Here is an 11,305-nt window from a genome sequence, read left to right on the forward strand (position 1 = left end):
ATGATTGAATGAATGAATTGAATATATAACAGAGAGATTCTGTTCCCTGGTAAAGATATCATGGAAGGGCTAGGCAGCATTCTGTGCTTTGAACTAAAAAGTAAATAGTTCTTAGATTGTGAGCCCCCTGTGGGTCAGGGACTCAGTCTAACCTGATTAATTTGCATATATCTCAGTGATCAGAACAGTGCTTGGCATACAGTAACCACTTAACAACTATCATAATTAAATAGTTCTATTGCTAAGTGCTTACTATGTGCTAAGCACTGTTCTAAGCACTGGGGTAGATACAGGTCATCAGGTTGTCTCATGTGGGGCTCATGGTCTTAATCTCTATTTTACAGATTAGGCAACTGAGGCACAGAGAAGTTAAGTGATTTGCCCAAGGTCACACAGCAGACAAGTGGCAGAGCTGGGATTAGAACCCATGTTCTCTGACTCCCAAGCCCATACTCCTTCCGCTAAGCCATGCTGCTTCTCTACATGTTCTCAGAAGAACATGTAAGCAAGTGTATTCAGAGGTGCCACAGGTGGTTGTGAATATATAGAACAGTGATGGCAGGTAGGTGATGAGGTGATGGTTGTGGGGACATGACTGGAGTCACAATAACCTTGGCTGAGCTCAACTTAAAGCCCAGAATTTCCCAGAGGGCTCTGGGTTGCCAACTCTGGCCTAGAGGATAGAGCACAAGCCTGGGAGTCAGAAGGACCTGGGTTCTAATCTCAGCTCCACCACACAGCTTGCCTGCTGTGTGACCTTGGGCAGGTAACTTCACTTCTCTGGACCTCAGTTACCTCATCTGTAAAATGGGGGTTAAGACTGTAAGCCCCATGTGGGGCAAGGACTCTGTTCAATCCAATTTGCTTCTATCCACCGCAGTGCTTAGTACAGTACCTGGCACATCAGCAAGGAGGCAGATGCAGTAGTGAGGATAGGCCAAGTGCTTGAAACAGCAAAATAACAGTTTGTATGGAGAGGAAAGAGAGAATTTCAGCAAATATTGCAAAGGTAGAACTGACAGGATTTGGTGACAGATTGACTATGTGGACAAATAAAGGGATCAACCAAAGATGATCCCAAGATTGTGGTTTGTGAGATAGGGAGGACGGTGGCATTTTCTACAGTGATTGGAGTGACAGAACTGGGATTAGAAACCAGGTGTTCTGACTCCCAGGTACGTGATCTTTCCACTAGGTAATTCTAGAGGATGATTTTCCTGTAGAAGAAGAGAAGGATAAAGCTCCTCAAAGAGCTCTCAGAAAACAAGCTTCTTGCAGTCAGACATCCTCTAGACTGTAAACTTCTTGAGGGCAGGGAACGTGTCTACCAACTCTGTTGTACTGCATTCTCTCAAGAGCTGAGTACAGTGTTCTGCACAAAATAAGTACTTAATCAATACCATTGATTGCCCAATTGATTGGCTCCATAGTTCCACCTCAGCCCAGTGAGATTCACACCTGCTGACTGGAAAAAAGGGCAGGTTGTAACCTGGGCAAGAAGACCTAAGTGATTATATTAATAATAATAATAATGATGGAATTTGTTAAGTGCTTACTATGTGCAAAGCACTGTTCTAAGAGCTGGGGAGATTACAAGGTGATCAGGTTGTCCCACGGGGGGCTCATAGTCTTCATCCTCATTTTACTGAGGGAACTGAGGCACAGAGAAGTGAAGTGACTCACCCAAAGTCACATAGTTGACAATTGGCAGAGGCAGGATTCGAAGCCATGAACCTCTGACTCCAAAGCCCGTGCTCTTTCCATTGAGCCACGCTGCTTCTCTAAGAAGAAGCATGGACCAGTGGATAAATCATGGGCCTGGGAGTCGGAAGGAACTGCATTCCAATCCCGGCTCGGCCACATGTCTACTGTGTAACCTTGGGCAAATCACTTCACTTCCCTGGGCCTAAGTTATCTCATCTGTAAAATGGAGATTAAGAGTGTGAGCTCTCTATGGGAAAGGAAATGTGTCCAACCTGATTAGCTTGCATCTACTCAGCATCTTGTATCTTGTACCTAGAAGCAGTGTGGTTCAGTGGAAAGAGCATGAGCTTGGGAGTCAGAGGTCATGTGTTCCAATCCCGGCTCCGCCACTTGTCAGCTGTGTGAGTTTGGGCAAGTCACTTCACTTCTCTGTGCCTCAGTTACCTCATCTGTAAAATAGGGATTAAAACTGTGAGCCCTACATGGGACAGCCTGATCACCTTGTATTCTCCCCCAGCACTTAGAACAGTGCTTTGCACATAGTAAGCACTTAACAAATGCCATCATTATTATTATTGCCTCAGCACTTAGAACAGTGCTTGACACATAGTAAGCACCTAACAAGTACCATAATTATTATTACTGATTTCTCACACATCGTTCAAATATGCTGTGTGAACATGATAATGTCGCCCGTACCATTTGAGGAAATGCACCAATTCCATCTGATACCAGAGAGCTTCTCTGGGGAAGATCACTGACCTCCAGCTCTCTCTGGAGCTGCTGAGATCTCTTCCCAGGAGTCTCGAACTCTGAGAGACGGCTGAGGGAAGCTCATCCCCAAATCTGTCGAAGGCCAGACACAAACGCATCCGGTTCCATCTCAGGGCTGGACAGCTTGAAAACCAGGCTGGTCACGGCAGAGCCAGACAGAAGTCCCTCCCCCAGGTGTCAGTCAGTCAGTCAACCGTATTTATTGAGTGCTTACTGTGTGCAATGCACTGCACTAAGCGCTTTCATTCACTCATTCATTCAATCCTATTTATTGAGTGTTTACTTTGTGCAGAGCACTGTACTAAGTGCTTGGGAGAGTACAATATAACAATTAACAAACACATTCCCAGAGTACAATGTAACAAACACAATCCTTGCCCATAATAAGTATATAATCTAGAGGGGGAGATAGACTTTTATAAAAATGAATAAAATTACAGATACAGCCATAAGTGCTGCAGGACTGGGAGGGGGGAGGAATAAAGGGAGCAAGTCAGGGTGACGCAGAAGGGAGTGGGGGAAGAGGAAAGGAGGGCTTAGTCAGGGACGGCCTCTCGGAGGAGGAGGAGGAGGAGGAGGAGATGTACCTTCAATAAGTCTTTGAAGGAGAGAAGAGTAATTATCTATCGGATATGAAGAGGGAGGGCATTCTAGGCCAGAGGCAGGATGTGGCGAGAGGTTGAAGATGAGGCAGACGAGACGTATGGATGACTGCCACATTTCCGGGCTAAGTATCTGTCTTCTCATAGTGGGGTCACCCCTGAAACAGTGAAGAAGAACGGCCATTAGAGTTCTAGAAAACCAACCTTCTCAGGCCTGGGAGGAGAGTCACCTTGCAGTGAGGCCTCCGCTGATGCTGCTTCAGTACTTGCGGGCTCCACTGTGAGTCGTGGAAGTGATGGATATGTTGACAGCAGGGGGTTAATGTTGGCAGTGAACAATTATTATTTTTGACAAGAGTGCTAAAGGGTTTCAAGATGACTCTCCTAACTAGAAACAGATTATGGCTTGGCTTTGATTACCGCTAATTCTCTAACTCTAGAGTCTATAAAAAGAAGATGGAGAGGGTGCCTGTTTTATGACAACAGGAGCCACAGCGAACTGGAAAGAAAGACTTTCTCGGGGGTGTTTTGTCTGTCACCCACAAAAAGCAGCTGGCCTGAGGAGGGAACCGGGGAGGAGGAAGAAAAGAAAACACATCCAATGGAAAGGCTTTACGTCCCCTTAGAGAAAAAGGGCAGCCAATGGAGGGGCGTGATCGTGATGAGATTGAGGATTTTGTGCGGCTGAAGGTCTTGCGTGTGTGACTGACTGACGAAGGGAGTTTTCCCTGAGAAAATGTGGGGAGATATGTGAGCCATAAAGTTGTCATGACTGTTATGATTGTTAACAAAATGAATTGGACCACTGGAGCGGCAGAAATGTACTAAGCCTGGGGGGTTGGGGGTGGCGTGGTGGATGCGTGTGTCCCCAGCCAGGGGCTCCCCGGGAGCCCAGTCGTGTTGTGGGTGACTGTGTTTGACTTTCAGTTCCTGTAGGTTCGCGCCCCGCGGCTGGCTCTGGGGCGCTGTCGGAGAACGAGGTTGGGCCCGTAAATCAGCCCCGGTCATCGCAGAACAGCTCCTGGGCTTGTCAGAGCCTACCCCCGGCTCCGGCCTGCCCAGACCAAAGGCCCAACACCAAGGAAATCAAGCCAGGATGGTTTCCCTTCCCCTCTGGCTGCCGCGCAGTGGCTCCGCGGGCCGAGAATGGGGAGAGCCCAGACGGTGGGGTCTGTGGCTGGAGACGGAATCTCAAGAGAAGAGGTAGCTGGGCCTATTGTATTCCATCTTGACTCCTGCATCGGCCTCCTTTTGGCCTCTTTGCCTCCAGCCTCGCCCCTCTCCAGTCCATGCTTTACTCTGCTGCCCAGATCACTTTTCTCAAACATCGTTCTGCATAGATCTTCCCTCAGCCACAAAACCTTCCACTGGCTGACCATTCATCTCTGAATCAAGCAGAAACCTCTCACCCATCAGCTTCAGTCAATCAATCAATCGTGTCCACTAAGTGTTTACTGTGTGCAGAGCACAGTACTAAGTGCTTGGAAGAGTATCACACAGCAATAAAACAGACACATTCCCTGCCCAGAATGAGTTTACAGCCTAAAGTGGGTGACAGAAATTAATATGAAAAAATAAATTACAGATATGTACAGAAGTGCTGTGGGTCTATGGTGGGGGGGTGGGGGGGGAGGGGAGGCAGTTAAGGCACTCAAAAAACTCTTGTCCCACTACCTAGCCCTTGCTCCTTGAATAATTGTGTTTTTTGTTAAGCACTTACTATGAGTCAAGTACTGTATGAAGCACTGGGGTAGATCATTAGGTCCCACATCGGGTTCACAGTCTAAGTAGGAGGGAGAACAGGTATTGAACCCGCATTTTGCAGATGAGGGAACTATGGCAGAGAGAAGTTAAGTAAGTAAGTGGAGGAGCCAGCATTAGAACCCAGGTCCTCTGACTCAGTCCTATGCTCTTTTCACTAATCCGTGCTTCTTCTCTCCCACTTAGATCCCATGTATACACTTTGCTCCTCTAACACCAACCTCCTCAGTGCACTTCACTCTTGTCTCTCCCAAACCCTTTGCTCAGATTTTCCTCCTGCCTGGAAGTCCCACTCCCTCTGGAAGACCACCACTTACTCCAATCTTCAAAGCCCTATTTTCCTTACTCCTCTCTTAGGGTCACACCTGGAGAGTTTCTAGTACTCTACCAATCTCGGCTACAGGAGAGAGAGTCAAGCAGAGGCAAACCCATTCCATTCCTAGGTTGACCAGTGGCTAGCAGATGGAAGGCAATCTGCTGCAAGTCAAAACTTACCTGTGCTGGGCAGCAGCAGCATGGGAGAGAGGTGAGGGTGGAAACTCATGTTTACTGCGTGGAAGAAGGCAATGATAAATCACTTATATTTTCTACTAAGAAAACTCTAGGGATACACTATCAGTATGATTGCAGATGGAGAGTGGGGCATTCTGGGAAAGATCTTTCCATGGAGTTACTATGGGTCATGCAAAACTTCCCTTCCTACTCCATCCCTATTCCCTTATTTCCTAAGGACTTAAAGTCTTACTCCAACTCTTCTCCCATTTGGCACAGCAAACAAGTGGCAGAGCTGGGATTAGAACCCATGACCTTCTGACTCATAGGCCTGTGCTCTATCCACTACACCATACCTGCTAAACCATAGTGTGGATACAAGGTAGCCAAAGAGGACACAGCCCTTGTCTCACCTGGGGCTAAGGGGGAGAGAGAACTTGGGATCTAATCATCATCATCATCATCATCATCATCAGTGGTGTTTATGGAGAGCTTACTATGTGTACAGCACTATACTAAGATCTTTGGAAGAGCCAAGCCGAGGCCAATGAGTAAAGAAATGTCCCTAATGCTTCGCCAGCATCACCAAGTCTGTGGAAATCCATAAGGTTGATAACATTGAGCACTTACTGTGTGTAAGTACAATTGCACTTCCCCCCTTCAAAGTCCTACTGAAAACTCACCTCCTCCAGGAGGCCTTCCTAGACTAAGCCCCTCTTTTCCTCAGCTCCCCCTCCCCTCCCCATTACCCCAACTCGCTCCATTTGCTCTACCCCCCGTCCCCGCCCCACAGCACTTGTGTATATATGTACATACCTATAATTCTATATATTTACATTGATGCTATTGACGCCTGTTTACTTGTTTTGATGTCAGTCTCCCCGCTTCTAGACTGTGAGCCCATTGTGAGCAGGGATTGTCTCTCTTTGTTGTTGAATTGTACTTTCCAAGCATTTAGTACAGTGCTCTGTACACAGTAAGTGCTCAATAAATATGATTGAATGAATGAATAAATACAGTCTAGCAGATGCTTACAATCCAGATGGCAACCTCACACCTGCCCCAGCCTAGGGGACAAGGACCAAGGTGGGAGAAAAGTTGACCACCTGTGTTTGCAGTGGCAAGAGCCCCAGTCCCAGGATTCCTGGAGGCTGGGCCTGATCCCATTCCAAAGTCTTCCGTGGTCAGCTCTTGTTACCGCAGAGCAAAAAGAAAGGGCCCGTTCTTAACTCCCACAATTTTCAAAGAAAAAGAATACTTTCCCAAGGCTTCTTGGACATTAAAATAACTCTCAAGCAACATCTTGCTGATTTAAGTGTAGATGAGTCCAAAAATTAGAGATTCCGCTCTAGACTGTGAGCTCATTGTGAGCAGGGAATATGTCTGTTATGTTGTTATAGCACACTCTTCCAGGAGCTTATTACAGTGTCCTGCACACTGTAAGAACCCAATGACTATTATTGATTCATTTATTGATCGATTTTAAAATGCATTTTTCAATGAAGTCCGAGAGCATCAAGCTAGCACATCTAGCAGCTAAACTCCAGAATCCTGCTCCATCCACCAAGAGTTTATTGCATGATCTGTTTGTAATGCATCTACCCCAGTGCTTAGCTCAGTCCTTGGTAGTTTATAAGTGCTTAACAATTATCACAATTATCATTACTATTATTATTACTCTAATGTAGGAGGTAGGCATATCAAATATACATATATACGTGTGTATACAGATATATTTATATGCACACAAATTCTGAGGATGGCAGGGATTGTCTTAACTCTGGCTCTGAGCACAAGCCATTGTTTCGTGGAATAGCAGAAATCAGTTTCACTTTTAGTGTAGTCGATAGAGCACAAGCCTGGGAGTCAGAAGGTCATAGGTTCTAATCTGGGCTCCACCGTTTAAAAATAATGATGGTATTTATTAAGCACTTAATAATAATAATAATAATAATGCTATTTATTAAGTGCTCACTATGTGCCTAGCACTGTTCTAAGCACTTGTCTGCTGTGTGACTTGGGCAAGTCACTTTACATCTCTGTTCCTCACTTACCTCATCTATAAAATGGAGATTCATTCATTCATTCATTCAATCATATTTATTGAGCATTTACTGTGTACAGAGCACTGTACTAAGTGCTTGGAAACTACAATTTGCAAAAAAGAGAGATAATCCCTGCCCACACCGGGCTTATAGTCTAGAAGGGGGGAGACAAACAACAAAACAAGTAAACAGGCATCAATATAAATACATAGAATTATAGACATATTACCATCAAAACAAGTAAACAGGCAGTAATACAAATAAATATAATTATAGATATGTACATATATACAAAAGTGCTATGATGGGGATAGATCAAAGGGTGCAAGTTGGGGTGACACGGGGGGAGCTGAGGATAAGGGGGGTTTGGTCTGGGAAGTCCTCTTGGAGGAGGTGAGCCTTCAGTAGGGCTTTGAAGAGGGGAAGTGTAATGGTTTGGCAGATTTGGGGAGGGAGGGCATTCCAGGCCAGAGGTAGGACATAGGCCAGGGGGTCGATGGCGGGACAGGCAAGAACGAAGCCCAGTGAGAAGGTTAGTGGCACCAGAGGAGTGGAGTGTGCAGGCTGGGCTGTAGAAGGAGAGAAGGGAGGTGAGGAAGGAGGGGGCAAGGTGATAGAGAGCATTGAAGCCAATAGTGATGAGTTTTATCTTGATATGGAGGTTGATAGGTAAACACAGGAGATTTTTGAGAAGGGGGGTGGCGGGGGTGGTAACATGCCCAGAACATTTCTGTAGAAAGATAATCTGGGCAGCAGAGTGAAGTACGGACTGAAGTGGAGAGTGACAGGAGGTTGGGAGGTCAGAAAGGATGCTGATGCAGTAATCCAGTTGGGATAGAATGAGTCACTATAATAACGTGGTAGCGGTTTGGATGGTGAGGAAAGGGCAGATCCTGGTGATGCTGTGAAGGTGAGACCGGCAGGCTTTGGTGATGGATTGGACCTGTGGGGTGAATGAGTGAGTTCAGTCAAGGATGACTCCAAGGTTGCAGGCTTGTGAGATAGGAGGGATGGTTGTGCCATCCACAGTGATGGGAAAGTCAGGGGTAGGAAAAGGTTTAGGAGCTCTGTCTTGGATATGATGAGTTTTAGGTAGTGGGAGAACATCCAAGTAGAGATGTCCGGAAGGCAGGAGGAGATAGATGCAAGCCTGGAGGGAGGGAGAGAGAACAGGGGAGGAGATATAGATTTGGGTGACAACCACAGAATAATGATAGTTGAAGTGGTGGGAGCAAATGAGTTCACCAAGGGAGTGAGTGTAGATGGAGAATAGAAGAGACCCAAGAACTGAACCTCTAGGGACCCCCACAGTCAGGGGATGGGGAGGGGAGGAGGAGCCCACAAATGAGACGGAGAATGACCGGCCAGAGAGCTAATAGGAGAACCAGGAGAGGACAGAGTCAGGGAAGCCAAGGTTGGATAAAGTGTTGAGGAGGAGGGGATGGTCCACAGTGTCAAAGCAGCTGAGAGGATGAGGAGGATTAGGATGGATTAGGATTAGGGGATTGAGACTGTGTGCTCCACATGGGACAGGAACAAGCAACCCAATTTGCTTGTATCCATCCCAGCACTTAGAACAGTGCCTGCTACATAGTAAGCGCTTAACAAATACCATCAGTATAATTATTAGTACAATTATTAGTAGTAATTACTCATCATATCCAAGACAGAGCTCCTAAACCTTTTCCTACCCCTGACTTTCCCATCACTGTGGATGGCACAACCATACTAATACTAATTACTACTACTAATAATAATAATAATGGCATTTGTTAAGCACTTACTATGTGCAAAGCACTGTTCTAAGCACTGGCGGGATACAAGGTGATCAGGTTGTCCCACATGGGGCTCACAGTCTTAATCCCCATTTTACAGATGAGGTAACTGAGGCTCAGAGAAGTTACCCAAAGTCACACAGCTGACAAGTGGAGGAGCCAGGATTTGAACCCATGACCTCTGACTCCAAAGCCTGTGCTCTTTCCTCTGAGCCATGCTGCTTCTGTAATAATAATGATAAAAATAATAAAAGGTCCTAGCCAAAGGACCATGCATCTGTACATACACTGTAGAGTCCACCCTACAGGGCAGGTCTGAGACTCACAACCAGAAATGGCTTCCTGCTCCTCTCAAAGAGGGTAGAGTTTGTTTACAAATGTATTATTTTTAGAAGTTAGAACACCTGCCATGCTTTTGGTTTGGAAGTGTTATAAATTACCCTAAAACTATGTAACCGAATGAGGTTTCATTTCCATTAGTGACATAGTTCACCAAAATTCTCAATGAGCCAGTGAATACTGTGCAGTGAACATATCTGTTTAGGGGCCTTCAAGGGAGCGGAGGTTGGAGTTTTTCAACGTCCACCTTTTGTTATCACAACTGAATGGACCCAGTAATCATGGAAGAGAATTAGGCTTTTTGCAGAATTTCAATAGACTTAAATGGTCAGATTTTGAGTTTAGTTTGAGTTTGGAAAACCCAGTGATTCTGAAGGTCTTTTTTAGGCAAAAGGCCAGTACTTGCCAAATTCCCCACTGATCAATCAATAGTATTTATTGCTCTCTTACCGTGAGTAGAGCACTGTACCAAGCACTTGGGAGAGGGAAATACAACAGAATTGGTAGACATGTTCCCTGCCCACAAGGAGCTTACAGTCTAGAAGGGGAGGCAGACAGTCACAGAAATAAATAAATTATGGTTGGTCTTCCTTGGTGAAAGTTGTTTCTTCAGTGTAAAGTGACCAGATGTCCCATTTCAGGAGGGACTATCATACTTTTTGGGGTTCTCTCCCTCATCCCCAGGTGGCAAGGCAGAACCTCTCAGTGATAGTGGGGGTAGATACTGGGCCCACATCTCTCTCCCAAACAAGAGGAGTCAATCAATCATATTTATTGAGCACTTACTGTGTGCAGAGCATTGTTCTTGGCACTTGGGAGAGTAGGCTATAACAGAGTTGATAGACAGGTTCCCTGCCCACAATAAATTTGTGGCCTAGAGATGAGCTTACTGTCTAAAGAAGATTCCTCCCTCATCAGTGGCAGCTGTCACAGGTGGACTGAACACTGTGGTTATGAATAAGAAGGAGTCAAGAAAGGAGAAATAGCTAGCCCAGCACCTCAAAGAGGCCAATAGGAAGATCTGCACTTGTAAGCTTGTTGCGGTCAGGGAATGTGTCCATTTATTGTTGTATTGTAATAATAATTATGGTATTTGTTAAGCACTTACTATGTGCCAGGCATTGTTCTAAGCGATGTTTCTTAGTAGAGAGCTCTGCACTCAGTAAGCGCTCAGGTACTATGATTAGCTGACTGGCTAATGACATCATCTCTGTGGAGCACTGAGACTTTATCCTTTCTTCCCAGTACTAGTAATAATTGTCCTATTTGTTCATTCATTCACTCAATCGTATTTATTGAATGCTTGCTGTGTGCATAGCACGACACTAAATGCTTTGGAGGGTACAATATAACAATAAACACACATTCCCTGCCCACAATGAGCTCACAGTTTAGAGGGGGGAGACAGTTGCCAATATAACATAAGTAAATTACAGATATATACGGAAGTGCTGTGGGGCTGGGAGGGGGATGAGTAAAGGGAGCAAGTCAAAATGATGCAGACAGGGGTGGGAGAAGAAAAAAAGGGTCTTTACTGGTTACCTAGCACTGTCCTAAGTTCTGGGGTAGATGGAAGATAATCAGGCAGGCACAGTCCTTGTCCCACAGAAGGCTCCCAGTCTAAGGGAAGCAGCGTGGCTTAGTGGAAAGAGCATGGGCTTGGGAGCCAGAGGTCATGAGTTCTAATCCCGGTTTTGCCACTTGTCAGCTGTGTGACTTTGGGCAAGTCACTTAACTTCTCTGTGCCTCAGTTACCTCATCTGTGAAATGGGGATCAAAGACTATGAACCCCATGTGGGACAACTGACTACCT

The 11,305-nt window shown here is 45.7% G+C and overlaps 1 non-coding gene across 1 annotated transcript; it reads left to right on the forward strand.

Moving 5' to 3' along the window:
- The first annotated feature begins 5,188 nt into the window (after positions 1-5,188).
- On the forward strand, positions 5,189-5,326 carry LOC119944394. Its single transcript, XR_005455876.1, has one exon. It is a non-coding gene; the product is annotated as a small nucleolar RNA SNORA7 (small nucleolar RNA).
- Positions 5,327-11,305: the final 5,979 nt, after the last annotated feature.

Source organism: Tachyglossus aculeatus, chromosome 22 (genome assembly GCF_015852505.1).
Source record: "Tachyglossus aculeatus isolate mTacAcu1 chromosome 22, mTacAcu1.pri, whole genome shotgun sequence".
NCBI lineage: Eukaryota > Metazoa > Chordata > Mammalia > Monotremata > Tachyglossidae > Tachyglossus > Tachyglossus aculeatus.